Source organism: Microtus oregoni, unplaced genomic scaffold (assembly GCF_018167655.1).
Source record: "Microtus oregoni isolate MIOR12 unplaced genomic scaffold, Mior012 000018F_ref0000195, whole genome shotgun sequence".
Taxonomy (NCBI): Eukaryota; Metazoa; Chordata; class Mammalia; order Rodentia; family Cricetidae; genus Microtus; species Microtus oregoni.
In genome coordinates, this window is record NW_024543077.1 from 14,504,290 (window position 1) to 14,526,627 (window position 22,338).

General features: G+C 42.4%; 1 pseudogene; it reads left to right on the forward strand.

Annotated features, from left to right (window-relative positions):
- The first annotated feature begins 21,473 nt into the window (after positions 1 to 21,473).
- Positions 21,474 to 21,623, forward strand: LOC121459191 (annotated as a pseudogene).
- Positions 21,624 to 22,338: the final 715 nt, after the last annotated feature.

Sequence of the window (22,338 nt, forward strand, 5' to 3'; positions counted from 1 at the left end):
GGGCGTTGGGGGGAAAAGGTGAGGATTACCTCAAAGGAAGGGAGCATGAGAAGCCACACAGAAACCATAGAGTGAATTGCTAACCAAAACCAAGGGTCTATAAAGTAGTCTTATAGAAACTCATTAGTTTAGTGGTTTCAATTACAGCTTTTAAAACGTGCTCAAGCAGTATCACCCTGCATGGGTTGATAACGCCACTGCTAGAAAACGGGTTATTAGATGAAAATTACAGAATAAGCAAGGGATACCTCCCTAAGAGTTACTAGTCAGGGAGATTGCAGAGGTCTCTAAAACAATATAACTTTCATCCTTGATTGTCCTTGGTCATCCACCGTAACTATATTGTAAGACCCTGTTACTGAAGGCACCACACACTTTTCAGGAAATAGAGAAATCACTCCCTCCCTGCTGGCAGTTTTCACAGCATCCAAAGGGGCTATGCAGACTGTGAGGAGAGAAAAGACACAGATGGTCTTAGCTAGCCCTGAACACTGCATGCTACAGTACAGACTCAATGGGAAGGATTGCCCACTGGTGCAGTAATGGCACAGCAGTTTCGGGGAACTGCTTTCTGGTAGGATTTAAGACCTGTTTGTTCTACAGGAGGGAATTTCATGGCTGAGCCCATTTATTCTGCTCAAAAACCCTTGGCTGGGGAGATCATAGATTCTAGGGTAGGGTAGAACTCAATATTACTTTTTCCTAAATGGGAGTCAAGCTGTTAAATTGCCTTCTGAAGATTTATGCTTATACTCATAAACCTTGGCTGCTCACTACCTCGGTCAGAGAAGCTTATTTTTGCAATGAATAGCTGTCAATGAATTGATGCATATTTAGTCGAAGTGCTGACATAAGAAACTGACTGTTAAATAGGCTATCTATATTAACACTGCACCCCACAAGGCTCAAGGCTATCACAGAAGAGGAGGCAGAAAGAATGTTAGAGCCAAAAGATGGGGAGGAGGGCTGTGAAACGCTGTCTTGTGGACGGGGCGTGGCCATCACAATCACAGCTATGAGTTGCCTGCACAAGATGTAGACAAAACCTAGCCATCCCAAATTTCCAATTTAGAAGGAGCAGATGACCTCAGGCCCCACCCCTTTCTGAGCTGCTACTGAAGTGGATGGTTGTCGGGCTGGGAGATGACCATTGTTTTTGAAGTTGTGGTCACTAGTAGGTTTCACATGTCAGGGGATGGTCTCAGATTCATGCACGTATGGAGAACATTAACTGGACTTAGTGGGATATATTATTAGACCTGGAGCTGGGAGAGTGCTTGGGGGTGTATGGAGGAAGGTGGAGGGGGAAATGGGAGTAGATGTGAACATATTTAATTGTATACATGCATACGGGCTTCTCAAAGGGACAATAAAAAAAAAACCAGTCAAGAAATGAATAGTATAGACACGCACACTGTGGTTGGCTCTACTATATTCATAGCAGCATGGTTTGTAATATACTGTATTCTTAATATGCTTGCATTTTCCAGTTATTGTCAACTCTGTGGCTCATTTTGAAATTAGTTATGTTTAAGTTTTCTACAGTGAAGACAGCTGTATCTGTTATTTCTTGCATCTTATGGAATTTGCTTGCTTCTACTTCCTACTTACTCAGGTAATATCACTTTCCTTCTCGGGTCTTTGATGGGGTTGAAGACTAGATAGTTACAATTACAGTCCTCTCATATCTTAGCTAGGGCATATTAGGAACAAGACTTAGACTCTTCAGGATAGGACAGCTATTTGAATAATCTCTGTAATTTGCCAATTACCTATGGTCTGGACATCTAGAATGTGTTTCTTGTTTGATGTTGTTCTTGATGGTTGTAGTTTCAGTTTTGCTAATGTTATTACCAGTTCTTTCTTCTGCACAATACTTAATAGCTGTTCTTATTGTATATAGTTTTATGTTAGGGTTATGGCTTTTGGGGGTACAGCCAGACACAGTGGGTGTTCAGACCAGCAGGGGCACTTCCCTTATGCTGTATCAGTAAGTATTTATCCACACTTTATACCTTAATAAACCCTCAAAATCTATTAACAGACTCTGGTGGGTTCTCGTAACAAGACTCACAATGATATTTTTTTTTCTGTGTCATTCCTTGATGTATCCCAGCAAACACAGGTGTCTCTCCAGTTCATCCACACTATCGCATCCCAGCAAACACAGGTGTCTCTCCAGTTCATCCACACTATCGCATCCCAGCAAACACAGGTGTCTCTCCAGTTCATCCACACTATCGCATCCCAGCAAACACAGGTGTCTCTCCAGTTCATCCACACTATCGCATCCCAGCAAACACAGGTGTCTCTCCAGTTCATCCACACTATCACATCTCAGCAAACACAGGTGTCTCTCTAGTTCATCCACACTATCACATCTCAGCAAACACAGGTGTCTCTCTAGTTCATCCACACTATCGCATCCCAGCAAACACAGGTGTCTCTCCAGTTCATCCATACTATTGCTTTCCTCGAAGGTTATTTCCTGCCGTCTCTTTCCTCGGACCCGTTGTTCTCATCTGCCTTCGTATCCTACTGAATCATGGCGCTTCTTATTGCACTGATTAATAAATAACAGGAGCCATGATAAAGACATGGGCCCTCATGCTACATCTGTGCTCACTCAGCTGATCACGCCCCTGTGTGTAGCCTGCCGTTGTTAGCATCCAGGCAAACCTGGCCCCGTCCCTGGAGGACCTGACAGACTTCATCACCCCTGCATCAGGCCTGTGTGCATGGCAGACAGTAGCCTGTCCCTTTAAAAGGTGAAATTTCTGCCTAGCTCTTTCTCTTCTTCCTCTTCCCTTTTTGTTGTTGCATCTCTTTGTTTCTTTCTCTTTCTCTCTCCCTTCCCCCACTCCCTTTACCTCAGTAAAAGCCCCACTTAAGCTCTGTCTGCATGGCGTATTTGTCTCTCAACCCCTGTGGGGACCCGTGGCTCCTTTATACCAAGGTCCATCTCGTGCAGAATCATTACATTGATGTTGTGACCCTGCCAGGCTCTCCCCGGCATCCCTCCCACCAGTGGGAGAAGGCCGGAGGCAAACAGGGACCCTGACCTGGACCAATAGCCCACTTTCCAACTACCCAGCCACTGGATCACTTTGCACAACACTGGTTATTTCAATTGGTGAGGTCCCCCCACCCGCTTGGGGCAGCCACTGCCTTCAAGACTAAGGCTGGTCCGTTTTGCCGACAGTCACCTTGGGCAGGTCCCCACAGCTGAGGATCAAGGCCTCATTTTTTTTTTTTTTTTTGGTTTTTCGAGACAAGGTTTCTCTGTGGTTTTGGAGCCTGTCCTGGAACTAGCTCTTGTAGACCAGGCTGATCTCAAACTCACAGAGATCCGCCTGCCTCTGCCTCCCGAGTGCTGGGATTAAAGGCGTGCGCCACCACCGCCCGGCTTCAAGGCCTCATTTTTGTCTAGGACTTTGTCCCTTGTTTCTTAGCTCTCGGGCTTTTGTCCCTCGGGTTCGCAGCCCAGCCCTGCTCTGTTTGATGGAACCTTGAGCAGCCTGTGCTATTTAATTCCATCCTCAGCTCATCTCTAGAATGCCTGGGATAAACGGCCATTGGATCTTTCTCTGCTTCCCTGGTGGGAACTGCTTCTTACCCCTCAAATATCAACCCAAACAGCCAATTACTGGCACTCCATATCCCGGTATTTCACGGGACCTTCACAGCCTGTGCCAGGGATCCAGGAGATGGAAAGAGATGCCATCCCCTTTCCCTATGCTCTCGCTGTCAATGTTCTCCTCTCCGAGCTTCCTCTGTTCTTCCTCATCATCCTCTTCACCTGTTGCGTGTTCTGTTCTCTTTGCCCATCTGTGGATGTCTGCTTCTTCTTCCCTATTTCCTGTCCAGCTGCAGGTTGGCCTGGGACGAGCCGCAGGCTGCCCTGAGACGAGTGGGAGGTGCCCAGGATGTTTCCTGTCAGTTCCATACCTATGAAAGGATGTGTGAATGAAGCGGTCACACGCGTGTGATTCTGATCGTTTTAAGTGCATGTTTTCTATGTCCTTTGTGTGTGTGTGTTGCTAACTGAGCACAACTGCTCTAAAAAATCAAATGGTTTGTCAGTATCTTACAACACATGGGCAGGTGCCATCTTGGCTAAGGGCCGGTCAGATGACCTAACTAAGGGCCAGTGCCATTTTGTTTGAGGCTAAAAGAGATGCTTCACTGACATCTTGGCTAAGGGCAATTCAGACAGGCCGGATGACCTAGTCGCCATCTTTACTAAGGGTACTCTTTGCCTCATGTCTCACCTTTGACTTAGGTTTTTATCTCTAATTCTCTCTCACACCGACTCTGTTGCGTGTGGCATGTTTACACAGGGCAGGCTTTTTGGCAGGGACCCCCGCTCCAGCTGATCTGCTCTCTTCCACCGACAATGAATCTGCTCTCTCATTCACTGGCAGCTTTCATCCTCCACTTTTTCCTTTTCTTTGCTCCAAAGGCCTGTGTATGCCTGTCTACTCCCTTTCTCTTTAAATGCTCTGTCTGTTTACAACGTGCAGATCAGAGTTGGAGAAGTCCGCTTCCTCATTCAGCAGACACTGGTTCTCCCTTTCTTATGTCACTCGACTCCTGTTTAATATGCATGTGTGCATGTGACTTTTAACTTTATGTGTGTATACCACTTAAATTCAACTGTGCATATGGGTTCATATAATTACAGTTAAAAATGTTTTAAACAGCAGCAATGAGCTCTTTTAAACACTCTGAATGCGCTCTGTTTGTTGTATCTCCTTAAGACAGCCCTCTACAACCTCTCTTCTTAGATCCAGCTCTCCAGGCAGATCCCGTACTGGTGTCTCTGCTGCCATAACTCAGATAGACCCGAGAGACAGCCCTCAATTGCTCAGAGGAGATTATGGCATTTAAAATGTTTAATTAAAAACTTTTTTGTTTTGCTTTGTTTTTCAACAGAGGGTTTCTCTGTAGCTCTGGAGCCTGTCCTAGAACTAGTTCTTGCAGACCAGACTGGTCTCCAATTCACAGAGATCCGCCTGCATCTGCCACCCAAGTGCTGGGATTAAAGGAGTGTGCCACCACCGCCTGGCATTTTTTTTTCTAAAAATGCTTTTATAATAGATAGGTCAGTTCCTACCCTTATTTCCTCAAAACAGATGATGTGAACAGAAGAACCTCCACCCAGAGTTTGCTCCATAAGTGATAGCGCGAGCTACTGAGCGAGCTTTCTTTTCACCTCAGAGACCCTCTTCAGACTGTGGACAACAGGACACTGGGGAGCCGCTTCAAATTGCCTAAGACCAAAGTGAATCCTCCATGACTCCTTACTCCACAGGAGCCCGTGGGATCTTCTGGGGCTTCTTCGTCCAACATCTTTCATCTGGAAGACATATATTTCCCTGAGACTTGTCCTCGGTGACCATGGAGGATCCTGGGGTAATTCTCTGGGTAGCCAATCAAGGAAGTCTCTGTCATTTTATAAAATGTATTATAAGATAAAAAGCTTAAGATGCGAGGATCTAAGAATGTTTTAAGGTCTAAGAAGGTGTTTTAAGGTGTGTAAATGCAAGTCATAATGGTCTGAGGAAAAAGGCTTAAGTGCTAATAATCTTAAAGTTAATAAAATTATAATAAGCTATTAAGTACAACGACTATCATCATAACTACAATCTCAAGATCTCAAATTCCTTTTGGTTCTTTCCCAACCATAGACTTAAAAGGTACTTTTCATAGGGCTAGAAACATCTGTCACACATGATTTGTGGCATGAGCATACTTCCCTTTCTAATGGGGCTAAAACTGACGTCTTCACAAACTCAAAGAATTCTTGTAAGTTTTAGGAAGTCAACTTGGATTCAGCTCAAACAGGTTGGACACACCCTCCCCCAATTACCAATACCTAAACAGCCTAAGCCTCCCCATCTTCCCTGGTCTTGACACCCCCCTTCCTCAATTACCAGGACTTAGAAGAAAAATTCCCTAAGCTTAACCTTGTCCTCTGTTCTGCCAATATCTTGCCAGATAGTTCCACATAGCCTGGATAGCAGTGAAAACCCAGCTACCCTAGAACGTGGCCAGAACCTCAGCTTTCTCAGATCCCCCAAAGATGATCAACAACCCAGATCAGCAGGAAGCAGTCTTGAGAACCCAACGCCTCATTTCCCTTACCTGCCACACATAACTTCTCACCTTTTTTAATAAATAAAGGAGGAATGTTAGCATCCAGGCAAACCTGGCCCCGCCCCTTAAGGAGCTGACAGAGTGTCATCCCCACATTGCACCCACGTGCATGGCAGACAGTACCCTATCTCTTTAAAAGATGAAAACACTGCCTATTTCTCTCTTCTCCCTCCTCCCTTTTCTCTCTCTGTATAGCTGTCTTTCTCTTTCGTTCTCCCTTCCTTTCCCTTTATCGCAATAAAACCCAACTAAAGCTTTATCTGCATGGCGTATTTGCCTCTCACCTGCCATGGGTACTGTTGGCTCCTTCTGCCAAGGTCCATCTCATGCAGAATTCTTAGTCTGCCTTTGTATTTCATCTTTCTCACTGTCTTCAAAAGCTCCTATGCCAAAGTAGATGTCGTAGCTCTTCTACGCTCTTGTCCCTGTACCCATCCCTCCTAACATATACACGTATATTCTTCTTCCTGACAAAGTAGATGTCATAGCTCTTCTACGCTCCCGTCCCTGCACCCATCCCTCCTAACATATACGTGTATATTCTTCCTGACAAAGCCCTTGGCCCTCTTCCCTGCAAGCGGCCCCCACATCTCTCTCTTCTTTGGAGGCAGACTTCTTGAAAGAACTGTGCCATGACATCTATTTCCTGTCCTTTCGTTCTTTCTTAGATCCAATCCAAACAGGAATTTGACCCTTTAACACTAACGAAACTGCTCATGTCAGGGTCACTGATAACCTTTAGATTGCTAAACAGAAAGGCCTTGGTCCTTTTTCACTTGAGAAACTCAAGTATTTGACAACATAATCACATTCTCTTCCTGATTCACTTTTCTGGGGTCCAGGCTGCTGCCCATTTCTTGTATTGTCCACAGTTTCCTTGTCTTTCTTTCTCAGTCTATTCTGTTAGTCTCCTCTTTTTATAATTTATTGTCTTATTTTTGAGATTATAATAATTACAAGTTTTCTCCTTTCCCTTTTCTCCCTCTAAACACATACCCCTTCCACATCTCCTTCAAAACTATGGCCTCCCCTTTCACTAATTGTTGTTGCATGCATATAAACGTGTGTGTGTGTGTGTGTGTATTTCTAAATACAACTTGTTCAATCCATATAATGCTACAGTATGTAAGTTTCAGGACTGACTGTTTGGTACTGGAAAGCTAATTGTTATGCCCTTCCTGGGGAAGGACTCATCTCCTCTTCCCAGCTTTCCTTGGCTGCCTGTAGTTCTCTGTGTAATGTTGAAGTCTCCTGGGCTTTTTCTTGTCCAGTTTGGCACGTTCACTGATGTCATCCTTATTCAGCTCACATTTGGACAGTCGTGTTGGTGAGACTTTATAAGTATCTCTGGTATTAGGAGGAGACACAATTTCCCAGCAAACTCCTGTCTGGTTCTTACAATCTTTCTATCTCCTTTTCAGAAATGTTCCCTGAGCCTTAGACATAGGAGTGTTTTGCAGATGTATCCATAGGAAATGAACTCCACAACTCTGCAATCTTATTGCTTGTGGGTTTCTGCAATTGTCTCTGCTGGGGTACAGGAAGTGGAACTGTGGGGAAGGCTAGGGGAAGGCTGTTACCAAGGCATGGGTGGCCAGACTTGTCTGGAGCTTTTGCTGTGGGACCTGGGCCAGATCTGCTGGGCTGTGAACAAGCAGGGATTGGAGGGTAGGAAGTACTTACCAGGCTATAGAGTAGAGGAAGATGTGGGAAGACTGGATCTGGAGAGAGTGGGGTCCTTTTACAAGTTTCACTTTCCAGGAAATGACAGTGGTGCTCCAAAGCTCACTTAGTGGTCTTTTCAACTCTACATTCTCATGATCTCTGTCATCTCAGTCTCGCAGCTTTAAATAGAATTCAAATCCAACAGTTTCTCATTGTTATTTTTACCTTAGATCTTCTTCCCAAGTCCTACCTTTTATGTTCACAACATCAAATCTAATATGCTCACTGGACTCCTGATCTGTTCTTCAAACTGGATCCTCCAACAGGCTTCTTCTCAGTTGGTAATTTGCGTTTTCTAGTCGTCAGCACAATTAAAGTCTTCGGTCCATTTCCTCCTATTTCTTTGATACCACATAATCAGTCCATCTGGAAATTATGTTGATTTTCCTTTGAACTATACCCCAAATCTTAACACTTCTCCATGTGTCCAGTTCTGCCACCATGACACAAGGCACCACTATCTCTAAGTTACTCCAAGAACGTAATTGTTCCTCCACCTTGGTCTCTGCTCCATCTTCTGCTTCTGTCCTCTTTCCAAAGAACAGTCTAATCCAGTAGCAGTTTGAGAGGTGAGTCAGCTTGTGTTGCTTTGCCACTCACAACTCTCTGCAGGCCCAGTTCACTAGTCATAGCCCACAGTGCTTCACACACACACACACACACACACACACACACACACACACACACACTTGGATTTTCCTAAGAGAGGCAGTAGGTACACCAGTTCTGCCTCAAATTCTCTCTTCCTAAAATTCACCCTTTCACTTCTTAAAGTCACTCCTCAGTTACAATCTTTGCAGTGATGGCAGCTGTATTCCACAGTCCCTAGTTTCTCAGCTCTTCCTTCTCCGCTTGGTTTGATTTCTCCACAGCATTGATAGTCTTCATGTGAGCAAAGATAATTTTCTGTTTCATTCATAAAGACATCTGACAATCCCACATGTTTCTGCCTTCTTGTTAGAGTGTGAAGAGTGTCACTCCTGTTTACACTCAGGTGTTTCCATCTGTCAGACCTGAGACACAGTGACAGCAGGACACATCATCCTCAGTCACCAAGATGCAACTACAGCCACTACAACTCTCCCTTATACAAAGGAAGGGCCATCTCCCCTTACCCCTTTCCTTCCACTCTTGCTCAGAGGCAGTCTCTGCATCATTCCCCCCAATAAAGCTTTTATGTGGTACCTTGCATGGCGTGACTTTGTGGAGTCCTTCTGCTCCACCCCATCAAGGTAACTTCTACCATTAAATCATGAGAACTCCAGTACAAAACCCATTCAAATTTAGATGGTATCTTATAGTACCATTGTAGACAGAAGTTTCTGTCCTGCCCAGTCCTGCAGCCATCAAGTCCCAAAGAAACACACAAAGGCTTATATTAATTATAACCTGTTTGGCCTCTTAGCTCATGCTTATTATTAACTAGCTCTTAACAACTTAAATTAACCCATAATTCTAAACCCATGTTTTGCCACATGGCTTGGTACCTTTTCTCAGTAAGGCATTCTCATCTCATTTCCTCTGTATCTGGTTGATGACTGTGTCTCTGCCTTTCCTTTTCCCAGAATTCTCTCAGTCTGGTGGGCCCCGCCTATATTTCCTGCCTGGCTACTGGCCAATCAGCATTTTATTAAATCTTTACAGCGTACAAAAGCATTATCTCACAGCATGCCATCACCATGTATATATGATATCATTTGAATCTCAAACTAAAAAACATGTTTAAATAAGGAAAGTGCTGGTGCATTCAGCTTAGAGTGGGAAAACAGGGACTTCCAAAGAGTAGGTGAATTTATACAGTTGGTAAATGATGGAATTGGGGTTCCACCTCTGACCACATGACTCCAACTTATTCTTCTATATCCCTGGGGAAGATTACAACGAGTCAGAAACCATGTTTTTTTTTTCCTTCTAGTAATAGTCCCTTAGCATAAAGGGGGTTCATGTGTGTGTGATAAATCAATGCTTTCAACTGTACAATAAAATATTTGCATTACAAATAAAATTATATAAGTAAAGATCAATAGAAAGCAAACTACATTTATCAAAATATTTAAAATTTAGCAAAATATTGCCAAATATACCAATAACAGTTTTCTCTGAAGAGGGTGTCAAGGATTCTATTCTAGACACAGTTAACTTGATGATGATCTCTGTGGTACTTTCTCCCAGTATTTTGCTTTCATGGTTGCTAAAGATTGGGTCTGGCATGCTCCAAAATGTCTGGAGCATGTGTTAAAAGGCCTGGTCCCCAGAGGAGCGTTTTGGAGAAGTGATAAAATCGCTAAGAGGTGGAGTCTAGTGGAAGATGTCCAGCTCAATAGGGGACATCTTACAGGGCACTATGGGGACATAGTGTCTTCCTCTTTTTCTGCGCGCTCTGATTTGTCACGTGAACAATTTAGCTCTGCCAGATATTTTAGTGCTGTGCCAGGATGTGATGCTCCACCACAGACACGTAGTGCTGTGCGAGTGACCAAAGAAGTTGTATGGTGACTCATTTCTCAGAGTGTCCTGCCTTACTAGGCTGCGACCTCCTAGGTCCTTTGGCTAGAGAGCAGGAGCTTTTATTTCTGCATGTTGCCATTTCTGGATCATTTCCTCCTTCAGCTGGGACAGAGGATGCAACAAACCAACAAACCAGGAACTCGCTACCACAGGCTGTTCTTTGGGTCCCAAGACCTTTGGCCAGTCTGACTTCTTATCTCCAGTTTTCAGAACTTTCAGAAATGTCAAAAATTTCATAATTTTTTTTTTTAGATGTGTCATTCGGTATTTTCAGTTGTAGTTCACAGGACAACTAAAATAATACACTTGCTCTATTTCCCTAAAAGCGATTGCTAAATGTTTAAGGGTGTGTGTGTAATTGTTTTGCTCATAGTATAGGAGAGTTCAGTCCATGGTGGCTTGGCACCATGCACTAGAGCAGAACCTTGTACTGGTGAGAGGGTGTAGTGCAGTAACTTCTTCACCTCATGCTGGATGGGACCCAGTGTAAGGTGTGGACTAGAGGCCTGCCTTTTCTAAGTAAGCCGCTTCAAAGGTTTCCGTATTTCCTAAGATAGCACCACCAGTTGGTGCTTACACATGAGCACTGTGGGGAACATTTAATTATTTAAACCATAATAATCTGTCCCTAGTCCCTAAATGATTCATACATGTCTAATAATAAAAGATGAAACAAGACCCGAGCCAGTGACCTCTGCCAGAGCAGCCCTGAGACAGCAACCTCCCCGAGAGCAGGTGCAAGGCCAGCCACCTGTGTGGGACCAGGCCCGAGCCAGCGACCTCTGTGGGAGCAGGCCCAAGACGGTAACTTCTATGAGAGCAGGCCCAAGCAAGCGACCTCCCTGGAAGCAGGCCCGACTGAACTCTGGGAGTGTCGAGTGACCTTCAGGAATGACGAGTGACTTCTGGCTTGACTGGAACTGTGACCCTGACTCCATAGTGAGGAACAACCATCTGAGCCTTGGACCCACTGGCACCTGGAAGAATGGTCACCAGACACACAGCCCCATCTACACCAATCAGAGGAAAAGAAGGGCAGACAAGGTAAGATTACTCTCAACACTACAAAGAGCAACACGTCACCAACAAAACTGGTGTCTCTAAAACAGCAGACTTGAACACCCCAATACAGATGAAGCAGAAGAAAATGACCTAAAAAATAACTTTAGGAGAATGCTTGAGGCCCTTAAAGAGGAAAGAAAATTTCTTCAAAGAAATGGAGGAAAAGACAAACAAAAAATTGGGAGAAATCAACATATCCCTTAAAGAAAAGTAAGAAAACGCAATCAAACAGGTGAAATGAATAAAGACTGAAAGTTGCAATAGAGACAATACAGAAAGCACAAACTGAGAGGATTCTAGAAATGGAAAATACGGAGAAATCAGGAACCACAAGTGCAAGCTGAAACAGCAGAATTTAAGAGCTATAAGAGAGAATCTCAAGTGTTGAAGATATGATAGAGGAAAGAGACTCATCGGCCAAAGAAAAACATTAAATCTAACAGAAGTGTAACACAAAATGTCCAGAAAATGTGGGACACCATGAAAAGACCACACCTGAGGATAATAGGAATAGAAGAAGAAGGGGTCTAACTCAAACGCACAGAAAATATATTCAACAAAATCATAGAAAAAAACTTTTGCAACTTAAAGATATGAATATGAAGATGGAAGAAGCTTACAGAATGCCACAATGAACCAAAAAAACCCCACTGAACGTACATAATAAAGAAATAATATAAGAGCTGCAAAGGAAAAGCGTCATGTAACATATAAAGACAGAATTTACACTTGAATTCTCAGTGGAAACAATGAAAGCCCAAAGGTCCTGGTCAAGCCTTATGCAGATATTAAGAGACAATGGATGCCAGCCCAGACTACGATACCCAGAAAAGCTTTCAATCACCAAAATATCTTGGACAAAACAAGATATTTCATGACAGAACCAGATTTAACCAATACTTAATCACAAAGTACTAGAAGGAAAACTCCAACCCAAGGAAGTTAGCTACAGCCACAAAATCACATATAATAGATGATCTCACAGCAGCAAATCCCAAGAAATGGAAAAACACAGACAATAACATCACCAAAAAAGGAAACTAAAATAACAGGAACTAGCAATCACTGCTCATTAATATCCTTTAATATAAATGGACTCAACTGACCTTTAAAAAGACACAGCTAACAAATTGGATATGAAAAGAGAATCCATCTTGCTGCATTCAAGAATCACACTTTAACCTCAAAGACAGACATCGCCTCAGAGTAAAGGGTAGAGAAAAAATTTTTCCAATAAAATGAACCTAAGAAACAAGCTGGAGTAGCTATCCTTATATCTAATAAAAAAGAATTCAAACTAAAATCAATTAAAAAAAACAAAGAAGGACATTCCATATTAGTGACAGGAGAAATACATCAAGAGGAAATCTCAATACTGAATGTCTATGCCCCAAATACAAGGGCACCTTCATATGTAAAAGAAACACTACTAAGGCTTAAATCATACATTAAACCCCACACACTAATAGTGGGAGACTTCAACACCCCACTATCACCACTAGGCAGGTCTGCCAGAAAAAATTTAACAGAGAAATAAGGGAACTAACAGATATTATGACTCAAATGGACTCGACAGACTTCTATAGAACATTCCATCCAAACATAAAGAATATACCTTCTTCTCAGCACTTCATGGATCATTCTCAAAAATTGACCACATACTAGGTAACAAAGAAAACCTCAACAGATACAAAAGTATTAGAATAATCCCATGTATCTGTTCAGAACACCATGGCTTAAAATTAGAATTCAACAGCAACACTAATTTCAGAAGGCCCACAAACACATGGAAATTAGATAATGCTCACCCGAATCATCAATGGGTCAAGGAAATAAAGAAATAAAGGAAGAAATTAACAACTTCCTAAAATTCAATGAAAATGACCACACAACATACCCAAATTTATGGAACACAATGAAAACAGTGTTAAGAGAAAAGTTCACAGCACTAAATGCTTACATAAAAAATCTGGGAAAATCCCACATTACTGAGTTATTAGAACACCTGAAAACTCTAGAACAAAAGAAGCAAACTCACCTAGGAGGACTAGAAGGCAGGAAATAATCGAATTGAGAGCTGAAATCAACAAAATAGAAACAAAGAAAATAATACAAAGCATCAATGAGATCAAGAGTTGGTTCTTCAAGAAAATTAATAGAATAGAGAAACATTTATCCAAGCTAACCAAAAGGCAGAGGAGGAATATCCAAATTAACAAAATCAGAAACTGGTGTGGGAAGTCCTTTTGTATATGTTTTGCTTTTATTGGTTAATGAATAAAGCCGTTTCGGCCAGTGGCTTAGCAGAATAGAGCTAGGTGGGAAAACTAAACTGAATGCTGGGAGAAAGAAGGCAGAGTCAATGGGAAGTCATGTAGCCTCCACAGGAGACAGACACCTTTGCTGGAGCCCATGGAAAATTTACCAGTAGGCCACAACCTTGTGGTGATGTATAGATTAATGGAGATGGGTTAGTTTAGGATATAAGAGCTAGCTAGAAATATGCTTAAGCTATTAACAAATAATATTACAATTAATATACTTTCTGTGTGATTATTTTAGTTCTGGGAGGCCAGGAAATGAATGACCACTACAAGAAACAAAAAGGCAGACATAACAACAAATACAAATAAAATCCAGAGAATCATCAGGTCATAGTTCAAAAACTTGTACTCCACAAAATTGGAAAACTTAAAGGAAATGGACAACTTTCTGAATAAATATCACTTAACAAAATTAAATCAAGACCAGATAAGAAAATTAAATAGACCTATAACTGCTAAAAAAAATAGAAACAATAATCAAATCATCTCAATCAAAAAAAGCCCAGGACCAGATGGATTCATCACAGAATTCTACAATGTCCAAGATAAAAAACACTGATGACAACTTATACTGGAGAGGATGTGGGGTAAAGGGAACACTTCTGCATTGCTGGTGGGAGTGCAAACTTGTACAGCATCTTTGGAAATCAGAAAATTAGGAAACAACCTACCTCAAGAATCAGCAATACCACTCTTGGGTACATACCCAAAGGATGCTCAGTCATACCACAAGGGCATGTGCTCAACTGTGTTCATAGCAGCATTGCTTGTCATAGCTAGAACCTGGAAACAACCTAAATGTCCCTCAGCTGAAAAATGGATAAGGAAAATGTGGTACCTTTACACAACGGAGAACTACACAGCAGAAAAATTAATGACATCTTGAAATTTGTGGGCAAATAGATTGATCTATAAAACATCATATTGAGTGAGGTAAACCAAACTCAGAAAGACAAATACCATATTTACTCACTCATAAGTGGCTTTTAGACATAAAACAAAGAAAAACAAGCCTACAATTCACAATCCCATAGAACCTAGATAACAAAGAGGACCCTAAGAGAGACATGCATGGATCTAATCTACATAGGAAATAGAAAAAGACAAGTTCTCCTGAGTAAATTGGGAGCATGAGGACCATGAGAGACGGTAGAAGGCGAGGTGGACAGAAAAGAGGGGAGTGGAGAAAAATATATAGCTCAATAACAACAATTAAAAAAATAAATTAAAAAATAAGAAAAAAGAAATATGAAGCTAACCAAGTTCACAGATAATAAAAAGAGAATTATTTATTTCTGAGGCAATTCTTTTACTGACATTCCTTTCAAGTCAAGAATTCAGAAGCCCAACAAAACAGAAGCCCATAAGGTTGAAGATTAAATTCTATTACTCCACATCCAACAGCAGTGAGTTTTGAACTCCAACAGGATGGGGCAGCCCTGTCTCCGAGGACTCTCTCCTGGAATACATTCAGTGTCTGTGGCTTTATTCTACAAACAATCCATGAATTGTTTGTAGAATAATTCTGGCAATCCAGAATCCTGGGATCACCACTGCAACCTGAGATTTACTATTATAGCATCACATACAGGCCCCCCAGAGACTGCCTGAACCCCATCATGCATCATGCATCACCTGGCTGCTTAATGTCTCCTTTGAAATCAAAGAGGAAGGCTCTATGATCCTATAACTTTTATACTCTTCACCTATACAACCAGAACCATGTGGACATTCTCCTTGAAAGTCCAAGCAACTGGGCCTAGGGAAGACATCCCTAGCAGACCTGAATGTGTTTACTGGCAAGGTTTTGGCGATCTCCAGTAGGCATCTTTCCCCTTAGGCAGCTACATGGCATCTCTCCAACTCTGCCTTCTTTCCCCCTCTACCTGCTTGGAATTCTGACCTTACTCTATTCTGCCCTGTCATAGGCCAAAGCAGCTTTATTCATTAACCAATAAAAGCAACACATATGGCCCTTCACACTTCTCTATTTCCCCAGTGCAAAATACTGGATTTCTTTAATGGTCACAGTTTCTTTAATGGTCACATTCTGTTTATCCTCAGCTCTAAATATACTCATTTTCTGGCCAGACTGCATATTTTTCAAATCATGCTGCCCTGATTTTTGCCCCTGATTCTCACAATAAAATTGGCCAAAAGCAGCCAGCAAAACCACACCAGATACTAATTGTGGTATTGGCTTAAAATGTTTTCCTCCAAACTAATTAGTCCATGTCTTACTTAGGATTTCTATTGCGGAGAAGAGACACCACGATCAAGGCAACTCTTATAAAGGAAAACATTTCATTGCGGCTGACTTAGTAAAGAGATTTAGTTCATACACGTGGTATGCAGACAGACATGGTACTGGAGAAGGAACTGAGAATTCTACACCTTGATCCGAAGACAACAGGAAGTGAACTGAGACACTGACTGGCTTGAGCATATATGAGACCTCAAAGCCCACCTACATAGTGACACACTTCCTCCAACAAAGCCACACCTCCTAACAGTGCCACTCGCTAGAGGGCAATTACATTCAAGCTACCACAGCCCATTTCCTTTACATTCATATTTACCCAGACAAAATATAGACTTACAAAAGCATATTGACCTGTAATTCAATTGCAAATAGAGTCCCCCTCCGAAACGTTGTGATGCCTACCTTCAGCATCCATGTCCCTGAGCATCCCGGTCTTCTGAGCACCCGCCAGAATCCCTTGTTAAGCTCTGCTTCCAGTCTTTCTAAACTTCGCAGACTCCTACCCCAAACTACAGAGTTTCTGAGCTGCATGTGGACAGAGAGTCACAGCAGCAGTCACACTTCCCTGGCATAAATTTCTCTATCAGTCACCATCTTCATCACTGTCACAAAATACCTAGAACATGGAAGGAGGTTGGACTGTTTACTTGGTTCAGACTTTCAGAGATTCTTATCCACAGTCCTGACTCTATTCATCCTTGGCCCATGGTGGGGCAGAACCCTGTGGAGGGGCAGATTATCATGGTGGGGCAGAACCCTGTGGTCAGGCAGAATGCCGTGGTGGCAGGATTGTGTGGCACAGAGGAACTTCTGACACTGATGAGTTTTGGGTTTTTTTTTTACGTTTGTTTGTTTGTTTTTGTTTTTCAAGGCAAGGTTTCTCTGTAGCTTTGAAGCCTGTCCTGGAAACTAGCTCTTGTAAACCAGGCTAGACTCGAACTCACAGAGATCTGCCTGCTTCTGCCTCAAGAGTGCTGGGATTAAAGCCGTGTGCCACCACCGCCCAGTTGACACCTATTTATTCTCATGGGTCAAAAGACAAGGAAAATTCTGAAGTCACATGGCCAATCTATGTGTTTTTAATCAGTGGAAGAGGGATGTAAAGTAGCAGATTAAAAGGTTTCTCTAATTTATCTACTCATTTCTTGGAACCATCCTCTTCGATCCTCAGAGAACATCTCTCATTCTTTGTGGCTGTTACAAAATCTTCATATGGCCTCATGTTTACTCCACAGTAAAATTAAATCAAATATTAGTAATTATAGACCTTCTCATCACAAAGTAAGATGTAGAATAATGCTTAAAATGCAAACAGCTTATGTACCACTTTACATTAATTATTCCCATGTTTGGACGCTCTTTGAATGTATTTTCTGAGCGCTCAGTTTGGAAACCTGTCCCACAGAATGTCGGTCCTGTGTGATCATGATATGTTTATGAGGTGTGATCAAGTGCATTTTTGTTAGGTTACTAGGGTTGATGCCTCAGAAAGAATCAAGATAGGTGGGCTGGAGAGATGGCTCAGTGGTTAAGAGCAGTGTCTGCTCTTCCAGAGGTCCTGAGTTCAATTCCCAGCAACCACATGGTGGCTCACAACCATCTGTAATGAGGTCTGGTGCCCTCTTCTGGCCTGCAGACGTACACACAGACAGAATATTGTATGCATAATACATAAATAAATATATTAAAAAAGAATAATATTGTATGCATAATACATAAATAAATATATTAAAAAAAGAATCAAGATAGGTTCTTGAGGGACTTTGATTTATTTCTAAGACAAGGTTCTTATAAAATTAAGATTGGACCCTTCTCTGTTCTCTGACTTCTTGTTTCACCATGTGACCTTTCCTTTTCTCAGTGATGCCATTCACCCTGAAGTGAAGTAGCTGGGGTCACCACCTTGAGAGCCAAATCAATGACGATTGCAAACTATGAGTTAAATAAATTTCATTTCTGCATAAAGTAACCTGCCTCAGGCATTCTACTGTGTCAGTGGAAAGTGGACTAAAGTCGTGATGTTAGTTACATTGCGTAAGTTCTGCAACTGCACATTCACTATATGATTCATGTTTCTCTTTGGTTCTGTCATCTCTCACTTGACTGTGAGCTTCTTTGAATATTACAAGCCCGGAGGTATGCTACTCTGTCACCTCATGCTCATTCTTTTTCTACACTTTTAATTCAGGAGTAAGCCCAGAAAGATGGGGGGGGGGATTTTCATGTACAACTCATCTAGGTTTAGGTTTTAAAAGTCCTCTGAGGCTGGAGAGATGGCTCAGGTTTAAAAGTGTTCTTATAGCAGACCCAAGTTCGATTCCACACTTGAAAGCTCACAAGGGCTAGTAACTCCAGCTGTAGGAGATCTGACATATCTGGCCTCCACAGGCACCTTTCTCTGTCTCTCTCTGTCTCTGTCTCTGTCTCTCTCTCTCTCTCTCACACACACACACACACACACACACACACACACACATGAATGCGCACACACACACTTAAAGGTTAAAAAAAAAACAGAAAAACATCTGAATGAATGACCAGGACCTCAGACTGGAACTTGCAGGGAGTACTGGTCACTTTCTACCTTACCCCCACAGCCTTTGAGATTCTGATAAATGCAGAATCAATGGATTATCTCTTAGAACTGTGGCCGATTTTGTCTGTATTTATCAATTTTTTGATGAATATGAATGAAAGAAGAGAAGGACAACATGTAGAACATATTCATAGAACAGGTCATCCAGCTGTGACCTGAAGAGTGCCAACCATTGCTTAGTGGCAACAAGTGTTGCCTGGCTTGAGAGACACTCTGCCTCCTCTTAGAGGATTTTGCACTTCCAAGGTTTTGAGAACTTTTGTAATGAAAAAGTTTTTTCCTTCCCTTTCCCATCAGACTCCACCATACTCAACAACCATAATATTCATATTCTCTTTAACTTCACACATGAGGCTGCTTCTAAGGAAGATGGGTTAAAATTTCCAAAAGCAAGCAAACAACCCCGAAGACAGATGGGGTTAGTAAGGAAGCCCTGGAAGAAAGCAGGTGTGACCCTAGTTTAAGGGTGGGTGGCTGTGGTGGTTTGAAAGAGAAATGTTCCTCATAGTTTCATATATTTGAACAATAAATCCTCGGGTGATGACATCGTCTTTCGGCCTTTTAGTGGTGTGGCATTGCTCAGGGAAGTCTCTCAGTGGGGAAGGGTGTTGAGGTTTTCTAACCCAACTGTACTTCCTGCATTCTTGAGCTTTTTCTGTCTCTGTTTCTCTCCTTTCCTCCTTCCCTCCCTCCTCCCCTTCTATTTCCTGTGTGAGGATGTAAGGTGAGGTCAGCATCCTGTTCCTGAGCCCGGGGCTGTTTTGTGCCAGGCCCTCTCCACCATTGAGGACTGTATCCACTCTCAAACTCTAAGCTAAAATGAATACTTTTCTCCCCACTTGCTATCTGTCAGAATGTTTTCATCAAAACAAGACAGGGGATAATACAGTGACATGTGGAAAGGATTTGATACTTTAGTAGTGTCTTGGTTACTTTTCTCTTGTTGACAAGAGACACCATGACCAAAGCAACTCATAAGAGATTGTAGAGGATTTACTTACAATTTCAGAGGAGCACGGCAGAAGGCAGGTGGGTGCAGTGCTGCAGCAGTAGCGGAAAGCCCACATGCTGAAACAACAACCAGGAAGCAGAGGAAGAGTCAACTGGAATGGTGTGGGTTTTTGAAACCTCAAAACCTGCCCCCAGTGACACACTTCCTCCAACAAGGTACACCCCCCAATCCTTCCCAAACAGTTCCACCAACTTGGGACCAGCATTCAAACATATGGATCTATGGGGGTCATTCTCAATCAATCCATTGTAAGTAGGTTGAAACCAATAGAAATGTAGACTTTCAGAATTTTTGAGGTGTTTAGAAGCAATCACTACAAGAATTATGGCTCACCCTGCTGTGGGTGGTGCATGCCTTTAATCCCAGCACTCAGGAGGCAGAGGTAGGCAGATCTCTATGTTTGAGGCCAGCCTGGTCTACAGAGTGAGTTCCAGGACAGCCTGGACTTTCCACAGAGAAACCCTACCTCAAAAAACAAAACAAAAACCCAACAAAGCAAAAAGAGAGAGAGAGAGACAGAGACAGAGACAGAGAGAAAGAAAGAAAAAGAATTGTGGGTTGTGTATGCTTGTCTGTATGTGTGTGTGTACACACGCAACACATATGTGGAGGTCAGAGGACAACCTTGGGGCTTGGCTCTCACCTTCCAAAATGTTTGAGACAGGGTTTATTATTTGTTTTGCCACTGTGCCTGCTAGTCTGACTGGCCCTTGGGATTGCAGGGATTCTTCTATTGTAAGCCAATCTCCTCATAAGAACACAGGGATTACAGATGCCCCCATTGGGTGTCTTGCTTTTACATGGCTTCTGGGATTCAAACTCAGGCCCTCGCATTGCTCTGCACTCTTACCCACTGAGGCAGCTCCCATGCCCCCAAATTACAGAGTTTTATTGTTGTTGTTGTTGCTGTAATAGTTGACCTGTTTCAATCAGGGTCTCTGAAAGAAAGAATGTTCAGTCATATACTCTCGTTCAGTCATTCCTGCAGGGTTTGGTGACAGAAGTTTCAGGACAAAATAGACAAAACACAGGCAACAGTAGGAACTTCATATGGACAATGAGCTATCTTAAGGCCACAAAAGGTTCTGAAGAACAATATTGTCTCTCTACATCGTTATGGGGTAGTGAGGGCAGTTACTAGAAGCTGGTTTTAAAGCAGAACTACCTTGAGAAGAGCTGTGATACCCACCTACTTCTTGCTTGCCCCTTCAGCTGAACCCACAAAGGGCAGAGATCAGTGTGTAGAGAAGGGTGAAGACTAGACACGGAGGGCAAGCGGAAGGTATGAGGCACATGTCTCAAAGTAGAGGAATCTGGAAACTGGCAAAACACTGACCATTTCCTGAATATTGGTGTCCCTCATGATTTCTGTGTTGCTTTCTCTGCCTAAACATCGGTTAAATACCAGTGAGGCCCGAGGAAGCAGATAGAGACTCAGCCCTCGGTGTGTGAAAACAGCTCCAGAGTACACAGTAAACTAAAACACAGACTGAAACCTAAGGAGGTGTAGAAATCATAGAAAGAGTTCAATGCTGGCCATTTTTAAAGGCCATTTATTACTTTAGTCTTGGCCTGAAGTACTGCTTTACAGCATAAATGCAACATTCAAGAACTTAAATTAAAATGAAATTGAGTTCTTTATATCAATTAATAAGTTTGATTACTATTATCCAATAAATCCCTTATTTAAAAAAAAACTTATCATTCAATCAGCATGCTTGTAACCCTAGGTGTTGAGGAAAATGGATTGCAAGTTTGAGGTAAGTCTAGGCAATTTAGTGATAATCAGTCCCAAAAATGAAATTTAAAAAGGGATAGAGATGAGTACTTACTTGGCAGGGAAGATCACAGCATGGTTTTCCCAGGGTGAGGCTTCTCCATTGCACTCTGCATGCACTGGTCCCTGTGATATGCCCAAATGTGGGAAACTCGGATGCATTATTTGTGGTAGTAGAAGAAGAGAAATGTCTCTTACAAATAAGTTATCCTCTAACCTCTACAGGTGTGCAATACACACACACACCACATTACCCACATATACACACACATGTACACATACCACACACACCATATACACACACATATACCACACATACTCATTTATGCATGCACACATACTATATATATACATATATATATATATCACACAAATACCACCCCCCACACATACACCATACATACACACATATGCACACATACACTAAACAAATACACCATACCGATGTGGGATTTCCTTTTGTATACTGTGAATATCCCTGGTTAATAAAGAAACTGGCTTGGCCTGCTGGAATAGAACAGAACTAGGAGGGGAAAACTGAACTGAATGCTGGGAGAAAGAGGAGTTTAGAGAAGCCATGGAACTGCCGCCAGAGACAGACTTTGCTGGTAAGCCACTGCCACGTGGAAATACACAGATTAATGGAGATGGGTTAAATTGAGATGTAAGAGTTAGCCAATAAGAAGCTAGAGCTATGGGCCAAGCAGTGATTTAATTAATACAGTTTCTGTGCGGTTATTTTGGGAGTCTGGGCAGCCGGGAAATGAACAAGTGGCCTCCTACAACACCATGCACATACACACTCACTTATGCACACACACTCACACACATACACCATACATACAGGACACACACACACTTTACATACGCCTCACATACCATAATATATCACACACACATGCACACACCATA